This window comes from Hevea brasiliensis, chromosome 13, assembly GCF_030052815.1.
Source record: "Hevea brasiliensis isolate MT/VB/25A 57/8 chromosome 13, ASM3005281v1, whole genome shotgun sequence".
Taxonomy (NCBI): domain Eukaryota; kingdom Viridiplantae; phylum Streptophyta; class Magnoliopsida; order Malpighiales; family Euphorbiaceae; genus Hevea; species Hevea brasiliensis.
In genome coordinates this window covers 78,212,375-78,220,187 of record NC_079505.1, presented here as the reverse complement: position 1 = coordinate 78,220,187, position 7,813 = coordinate 78,212,375, and the positions used below count along the sequence as shown (strand labels likewise).

General features: G+C 35.7%; 1 non-coding gene across 1 annotated transcript; it reads right to left on the bottom strand.

Moving 5' to 3' along the window:
* Positions 1-2,738: 2,738 nt before the first annotated feature.
* On the bottom strand, positions 2,739-2,845 carry LOC131172308 (small nucleolar RNA R71). Its single transcript, XR_009142790.1, has one exon. It is a non-coding gene; the product is annotated as a small nucleolar RNA R71 (small nucleolar RNA).
* Positions 2,846-7,813: the final 4,968 nt, after the last annotated feature.

The window sequence follows — 7,813 nt, the reverse complement described above, 5'->3', positions numbered from 1 at the left end:
AGTCAAACGAGTCTTAAGCTCCTGAAAACTTTTTCCACAATCTTCACACCACTGAAATTTCACATTCTTCTGTGTTAACTTAGTTAAAGATGCTGTAATACGAGAGAAGTCTTGAACAAACCGTCTATAATACCCTGCTAAACCCAAGAAAGTATATATCTCTGATACAATTGTTGGTCTAGGCCAATAAAGCACTGCCTCAACTTTCTTCTTATCAACACACACCCCATCCTTAGACACTATATGGCTTAAGAAAGCCATACTATCTAACCAGAACTCACATTTTTGGAACTTGGCATATAGTTTGTGTTCTCGTAAGGTCTGAAGGACAATTCTCAAATGTTGCTCTTGCTCCTCCTTACTCTTTGAGTACACTAGAATGTCATCAATGAACACTATAAAAAACTGATCTAAGAAAGGTTTGAAAACTCTATTCATGAGATCCATAAAAGTTGCTGGAGTATTGGTAAAACTGTTACACTCATTTCATATAGGCACTTTAGGGTAGTTTTGCATCCATTTTACCCTTATATTTTAGTATATTTTATGTTTTTAGCTTTATTTTAGCTTATTTGTTAACTTTAGATACTTTATATTTGATTTTTGTAATTTTGTTGTTTTTTATAGGATTTTATGGCAAATCGAAGATCAATGAGTGCATTCGGAATTGATTTGAAGAAATTTGGAGTTCTTTAAGCATAGAGGAAAGTTGAAGAAATCAAGCCTTGAAAGAGCAAGTTAGCCGAAATTTGCTTGAGACTTTGCTTAAGATCCTGCTTAGGGTAAAGCGGCAGTGCTTAAGGTGCAGCACAAGTCAAGCATGAGCAGAAAAATCTATTTTACTCTAAGTCTGCCAAGATTTGCAGAGGGTCTGCTTAACCTTAAGCAGACAGTGCGACCAGAAGCTGAAATTTGCTAAGAAGCTGCTTAGGGTTAAGCCGAACCTTAAGCAGACTGCCTAGAACGTGAATAATGCTGCTGACTTGGATAATTTTACCTCATTTCCTATCCACTCCTTGGCTCTTATTTACTTTTAGGGCAACTTTTTTGGACCATATAAATTCATCATTTCCTAGTTTTTGCCACAGGAGGAGGAGAAAAAAAAAAGGAAAGAAAATTTAATAAAGAGAGAGAAGGAGACGCCATTCCTTTTGGGGAGGAGCTGCTGCACCCAGTTTTGGAGCTCCAAAAACTAGAGTTTTGAGTTCTTCTACTTGGGTTTTTTCTATTTTAGTTCTCTTATCATGTTTTTTCTTTACTTTTCCATCAATCTTTCTTGTCAATACCATCATGAGTGAGTAGACTCTTTAGATTTCAGAGTTAGGAAATATGTTTTAGATTAATTTGTAGATTTGAACTGGGTATTTCCTTATTTTACATAAGTATAAGTTTTGATTCTTTCCTTGTGTGCTTGATTTACTTGCCTAATGTTGGTACCCATTAGGTATTGTGTTAATCTTTGATTGAAGGACCGAAAGGTGAAAGTCATTGATAGATAATCAAGGATTGGAACTTAAAATCACCTAGATTTAGAAATAAACTAGAATTTTAAGAGGAATTAATAATTGGTTACAAAACTTAATGGGTTTTAAAGCAATCAAATAACATACGAAAGTAGGTTTGGTTATTTTAGAACATACTTTGGTTTGCTTGAAAAAGATATCAAAGGAATTTAGAATCAATTTCCTTCAAACTCTATTTTTCCCTAAAAATTGGAATGCCCAAGACAAATCCCAATTAATTTATGCATAAACCCCCAACTCTGGATCGCTTTTAACATAATTAGATTTTGATTTAAATTACCCATTGTTAATTTAGTTTAATTGCAAACTAGATTTAGAATTTATTTGTTTACTCTTTACTCATATTCTAATTAGATTAATCGATTTACTTTACTCATTTACATTTACCATTTATCCCTTAATCATTAGCCCAAATAATCGTTTCATTCATAGTTTGGTACTCAAACGGTAAATCCTCGTGGGAACGATACTTGATTCATCACTTTATTACTTGAGACGACCCGTATACTTGCGGATTAGTCACATCAAGTTTTTGGCGCCGTTGCCGGGAATTTGATTTTTGTTTGATATTGAACAATTGTTTGTTTGGTTAATTTGGGCATTTTATTTTATTTTCTTTTTACCATTTTACTTTGAGAATTTGTTTATTTTGTTTTTCAGGTACTTTATTTTATGAGAAGAACAAAAAGTGAAGAAATCAATTTATTCTTTGATCCAGAAGTAGAAAAGACAGCAAAAGCTTTAAGAGCAGAATCTAAGAGGAGAAAAGCTGAAATTAAAGCTCAACAACAACAAGAAAGAGCACAAGAGCAAGAGCAATTACAAGAAGAAATGGCAAACAACAATAACAATCGCTCTGTGAAGGATCATGCCTATCCTAACATTGGGGATTTCATGCCAAGTATCACAAGACCAAGAGTAGAAGCTAATAATTTTGAACTAAAGCCTGCACTCTGTCAAATGGTACAACAATCATAATTTGGAGGAAACCCAAGTGAAAGTCCACATGTGCATCTAGCACACTTTCTTGAGATCAGTGATATGTTGAAGATAAATGGAGTTTCTGATGATGCAATTCGACTCAGATTATTTCCTTTTTCTTTGAAGGACCGAGCTAGAGAGTGGTTACATTCTTTGCCACCGGGTTCTATCACAACATGGGAAGAACTTTCTCAAGCATTTTTAGCTCAATATTTTCCACCAAGCAAGACAGCTAAGCTAAGAAATGAGCTGACTTCTTTCAAACCTAAAGATGATGAGAGCTTGTATGAAGCATGGGAGAGGTACAAGGATTTGCAAAGGAGATGTCCACGTCATGGGATTCCTAAGTGGATGCTTGTTCAACACTTTTACAATGGAGTTTCAGCAGCTATTAGAAGTACAATTGATGCATCTTCTGGAGGTGATCTTATGGAAAAAACTGAAGATGAAGCTTTTTCTGCTCTTGATAAAATTGCTTATAACAACTACCAATGGAGCTGTGAGAGGAATGAGATCAAGAAACCAGCTGGTATGTTCAAGCTTGATGCTATGAATATGATTAATGCTAAGTTTGATGCTTTGACAAGGAAAATGGACAAGCTAAGCATGAAAGTAGATTCTTCAGCTGGAGGTTCTAGTAATTCAGTAGAAGTTGGAGCTGCAAATGTCAATTGTGCAGCAGATTTATCTGTACTTAATCAAGATTTTTCAAGTGAGCAAGTGGATTATGTGGGGAACTACAATCAAAGACCAGGTGGTAACTCATTTTCTGCAACTTATGATCCAGCATGGAGAAACCACCCCAATTTCTCTTGGGGAGGTAGACAAGGACAAAATCAAAATTTTCAGCAACCTTCTAGGTATCAACAACATCAGAATTTTCAGCAGAATAGAGGTCCTCCTCCTGGAATTTCTAAACCTCAAAATGCACCTGTTCCACCTCTACCACAACAAGCACAACTAGAGAAGACAGCTAGATTAGAAGCCATGATTGAAACTCTACTTGTGAGCCATCAAAGTCAACAAGAAATGATTTCTCAATTAGCATCTAAAGTGGATCAAATGGCAACACACAACAAGATGTTAGAGAATCAAATAGCTCAACAAGCTAGCTCTTCAAATAACAAAGCATTTGGGAAGCTCCCTAGCCAGCCAGAAAATTCAAGGGAGCATTGTAAGGCTATTACATTGAGGAGTGGAAAAATATTGGAGAACGGAGATAAAAAGATTGAAGAAAAAATTGAAGAAGAGAAAAACAAAGAAGGAGATGAACAAACTGAAGCTGAAGTAAGAATTGAAGCTGAGAAAGAAAATTCAATGGAAGAAAGAGGAAGTAAGGGGAGGGAGAGCAAAGAAGAAGAACCTAAATATGTTGCACCTAAAGCCTACATGCCACCTTTATCATTTCCACAAAGGTTTCAGAAAGCAAAATTAGATAAACAATTTGGGAAGTTCTTAGAAGTATTGAAGTCTTTGCATGTGACTATTCCTTTCACTGATGCCTTAGCACAAATGCCTTCATATGTTAAATTTTTGAAGGAGATTTTATCTAACAAGAAGAAATTGGAGGAATTTGAGACCGTAGCTCTCACAGAAGAAAGCAGTGGTATTTTGCAAAATAAGCTTCCACCCAAACTGAAAGATCCTGGAAGTTTTTCCATACCATGTCACATTGGGGATATTAGTATAGATAAGGCTTTATGTGATCTTGGAGCTAGTGTTAGTCTAATGCCATTGTCTATCTATGAGAAAGTGAAGATTAGAGAAATGAAACCTACTACCATTTCACTATAGCTAGCAGATAGGCCTATTAAATTTCCAATTGGGGTAATTGAGAATGTTCCTCTGAAAGTTGGAAAATTTTTCATACCAGTGGATTTTGTGATATTGGAGATGGAGGAGGATGTACACATTCCTATTATTCTTGGTAGACCTTTCCTTGCTACTGCTAGAGCTGTGATTGATGTAAAAAATGGGAGGCTTACATTAGAAGTTGGGGAAGAGAAAGTTGAATTTAATTTGTTTCAAGTAATGAAAAAGAAAGATGATTCAAATTCATGCTTGAGAATTGATGTGATAGATGAAGAGGTCAGAAAAGTGCTTAAAAAGAAACATCCTAAAGATCCCTTAGAAGCTTGTTTGGTTCATAACATCAAAAAAGGGGATGAGATTGAAGAAGCCGCAGAATATGCTACAATCTTAGAAGGAAATCCACCTTTGCCTATGGCTGATATTGAAAAGATTGGGGATTTGAAGCAAGATACAACTTCATCATCAAAGCTTGAAAAAAGTGAAGCACCGAAGGTAGAGTTAAAACCTCTTCCAACAAATCTCAGGTATGCTTTTCTAGGTCAAAATTCTACCTATCCTGTAATTGTTAGTGCTAAATTGAATGATTGTGAAGTTGAAAACTTATTAAGAGTTCTTAGAAAACATAGAAGGATAATCGGTTATACCATTGATGATATTAAAGGAATACATCCTTCTGTGTGCATGCATAGAATTTTGTTGGAAAATAATCATAAAGCCTCTCGAAAGTCACAGAGGAGATGGAATCCAAATATGAAAGAGATGGTGAAAAAGGAAATCTTGAAATTGCTTGATGCAGGTATCATTTACCCTATTTCTGACAACAATTGGGTAAGTCCACTTCATGTTGTACCCAAGAAAGGGGGCATCATAGTAGTGAAAAATGAAAATGATGAACTAATACCTACAAGGACTGTAACTGAATGGATAATTTGTATAGACTATAGGAAATTGAATAATACAACTAGAAAGGACCATTTTCCATTACCATTTATAGATCAAATGCTTGAGAGACTAGCTCATCATTCTCATTTTTGCTATTTGGATGGCTATTCAGGGTTCTTTTAGATCCCTATTCACTCAGATGATCAGGATAAAACTACCTTCACATGTCCTTATGGTACCTTTGCATATCGAAGGATGCCATTTGGACTATGTAATGCTCCTGCTACATTTCAAAGATGTATGATGTCCATATTTTCTGACATGATTGAGGGTATTATGGAAGTGTTCATGAATAATTTTTCTGTGTATGGTAAATCTTTTGATGAATGCTTATCTAACTTGTCTAAGGGTTTACAGAGATGTGAAGAGTTCAATTTAGTTTTGAATTGGGAAAAGTGCCATTTTATGGTACAAGTTTCAAAGATGTATGATGTCCATATTTTCTGACATGATTGAGGGTATTATGGAAGTGTTCATGGATAATTTTTCTGTGTATGGTAAATCTTTTGATGAATGCTTATCTAACTTGTCTAAGGTTTTACAGAGATGTGAAGAGTTCAATTTAGTTTTGAATTGGAAAAAGTGACATTTTATGGTACAAGAAGGAATTGTTTTGGGATATCTTGTGTTAAACAGGGGTATTGAGGTGGATAAAGCAAAGGTAGAAATTATTGAGAAAATGCCACCCCCAACATCCGTGAAGGGAGTGAGGAGTTTCTTGGGGCATGCTAGATTGTACAGGAGATTCATCAAGGATTTCTCTAAGATTTCTAAGCCTCTTACCAATTTATTGAGTAAAGATGTGGAATTCCATTTTGATACTAATTGTATGAACGCTTTTTGCAGGATAAAGGAAGCTTTGATATCTGCTCCTATTATGCAGCCTCCCGATTGGTCATTACCTTTTGAGTTAATGTGTGATGCTAGCGATTATGCCATTGGGGCTGTTTTGGGACAAAGGAGAGATAAGAAGGTGTATGCAATATACTATGCAAGTAGAACCTTAGATGATGCTCAAATAAATTACTCTACTACAGAGAAAGAGTTTTTGGCAGTGGTATAAATTCAGGTCCTATCTTGTGGGGTCTAAGGTAATAGTGTACACGGATCATGCAGCTATCAAGTATCTCCTTCAGAAAAAAGAGGCTAAACCTAGATTGATAAAGTGGGTGTTACTCCTTCAAGAGTTTAACTTGGAAATTAAAGACAAGAAAGGAGTAGAAAATGTGGTAGCAGATCATCTGTCTAGATTGAGGCAAGAACAAGGAGATAATTTGGGAAAAGAGCCCCCAATAGATGATTATTTTCCTGATGAGCAACTGTTAGTAATCATGAATGCAAAAACCCCTTGGTATGCAGATTTCATGAACTATTTAGTGTGTGGAATCCTTCCACCTGACCTAACATGGCAGCAGAAGAAGAAATTTCTTTTTGATGTGAAGAATTACGATTGGGAAGAGCCATTTTTGTTCAAGAGATGTGGAGATGGGTTGATTAGAAGATGTTTAGCTGATGAGGAGATAGGGAATGTTATTAAAGATTGCCATTCTTCACTTTATGGGGGTCATATGAGTGTGACAAAGACTACAGAAAAAGTTCTTCAAGCAGGGTTCTTTTGGCCACATATGTTTAAAGATGTGAGAAAGTTTGTAAATGCATGTGATCGGTGTCAAAGGATGGGTAATATCTCAAAGAGAGATGAAATGCCCGTCCAAAATATATTGGAAGCGGAACTATTCAAGGAGAGATTGGTCACTAAAGTTAGATGATGCTCTTTGGGCCTATAGAACAGCTTTTAAAACTCCTATTGGCACCACCCCATTTAGATTGGTTTATGGGAAAGCTTGTCATTTACCTTTGGAGTTGGAGCATAGAGCATAGTGGGCCATAAGGACACTGAATTTTGACTTAAAAACTGCAGGAGAAAAAAGAATGCTGCAACTAAATGAACTTGAGGAACTTAGATTGGATGCATATGAAAATGCCAAGCTGTACAAGGAAAGAACTAAGAGATGGCATGATAAGCATATTAGGAGAAAAGAATTTTAGGAAGGTGATGTTGTTCTCTTATATAATTCTAGGTTAAGGTTATTTCCTGGAAAATTAAAGTCAAGATGGTCAGGGCCTTACACTATTATAAAGGTATACCCCTATGGAGCTGTTGAGATAGGCAATGAAACCTCAGGGACTTTCAAAGTTAATGGACAGAGATTAAAGCATTATACACAAAAGGTTATAGAGGTTTCATGGCTTGGTTCTCCAATCAGGGATATTTAGGTGATTTGGAGTGGAAGGTCAAGCTAAAGACCTTAAACAAGCGCTTCTTGGGAGGCAACCCAAGCGTATCCTTTTATAGTTTATTAATTTTCTATTTCTTTTCATTTTCAGTTTTTACCCTCATTAAACTCAAAAGTGACATTTGTTTATCTTTTGCAGGTCATTCATGAAGATTGGGCAAATTGACACTTGTAGCAAAAATAAAGAATTGAAAGGGAGCAAGTATAAGCAAAATTCTGCACTTTATCCAGTACCTGTGAACAGTAACACCTTTAAAC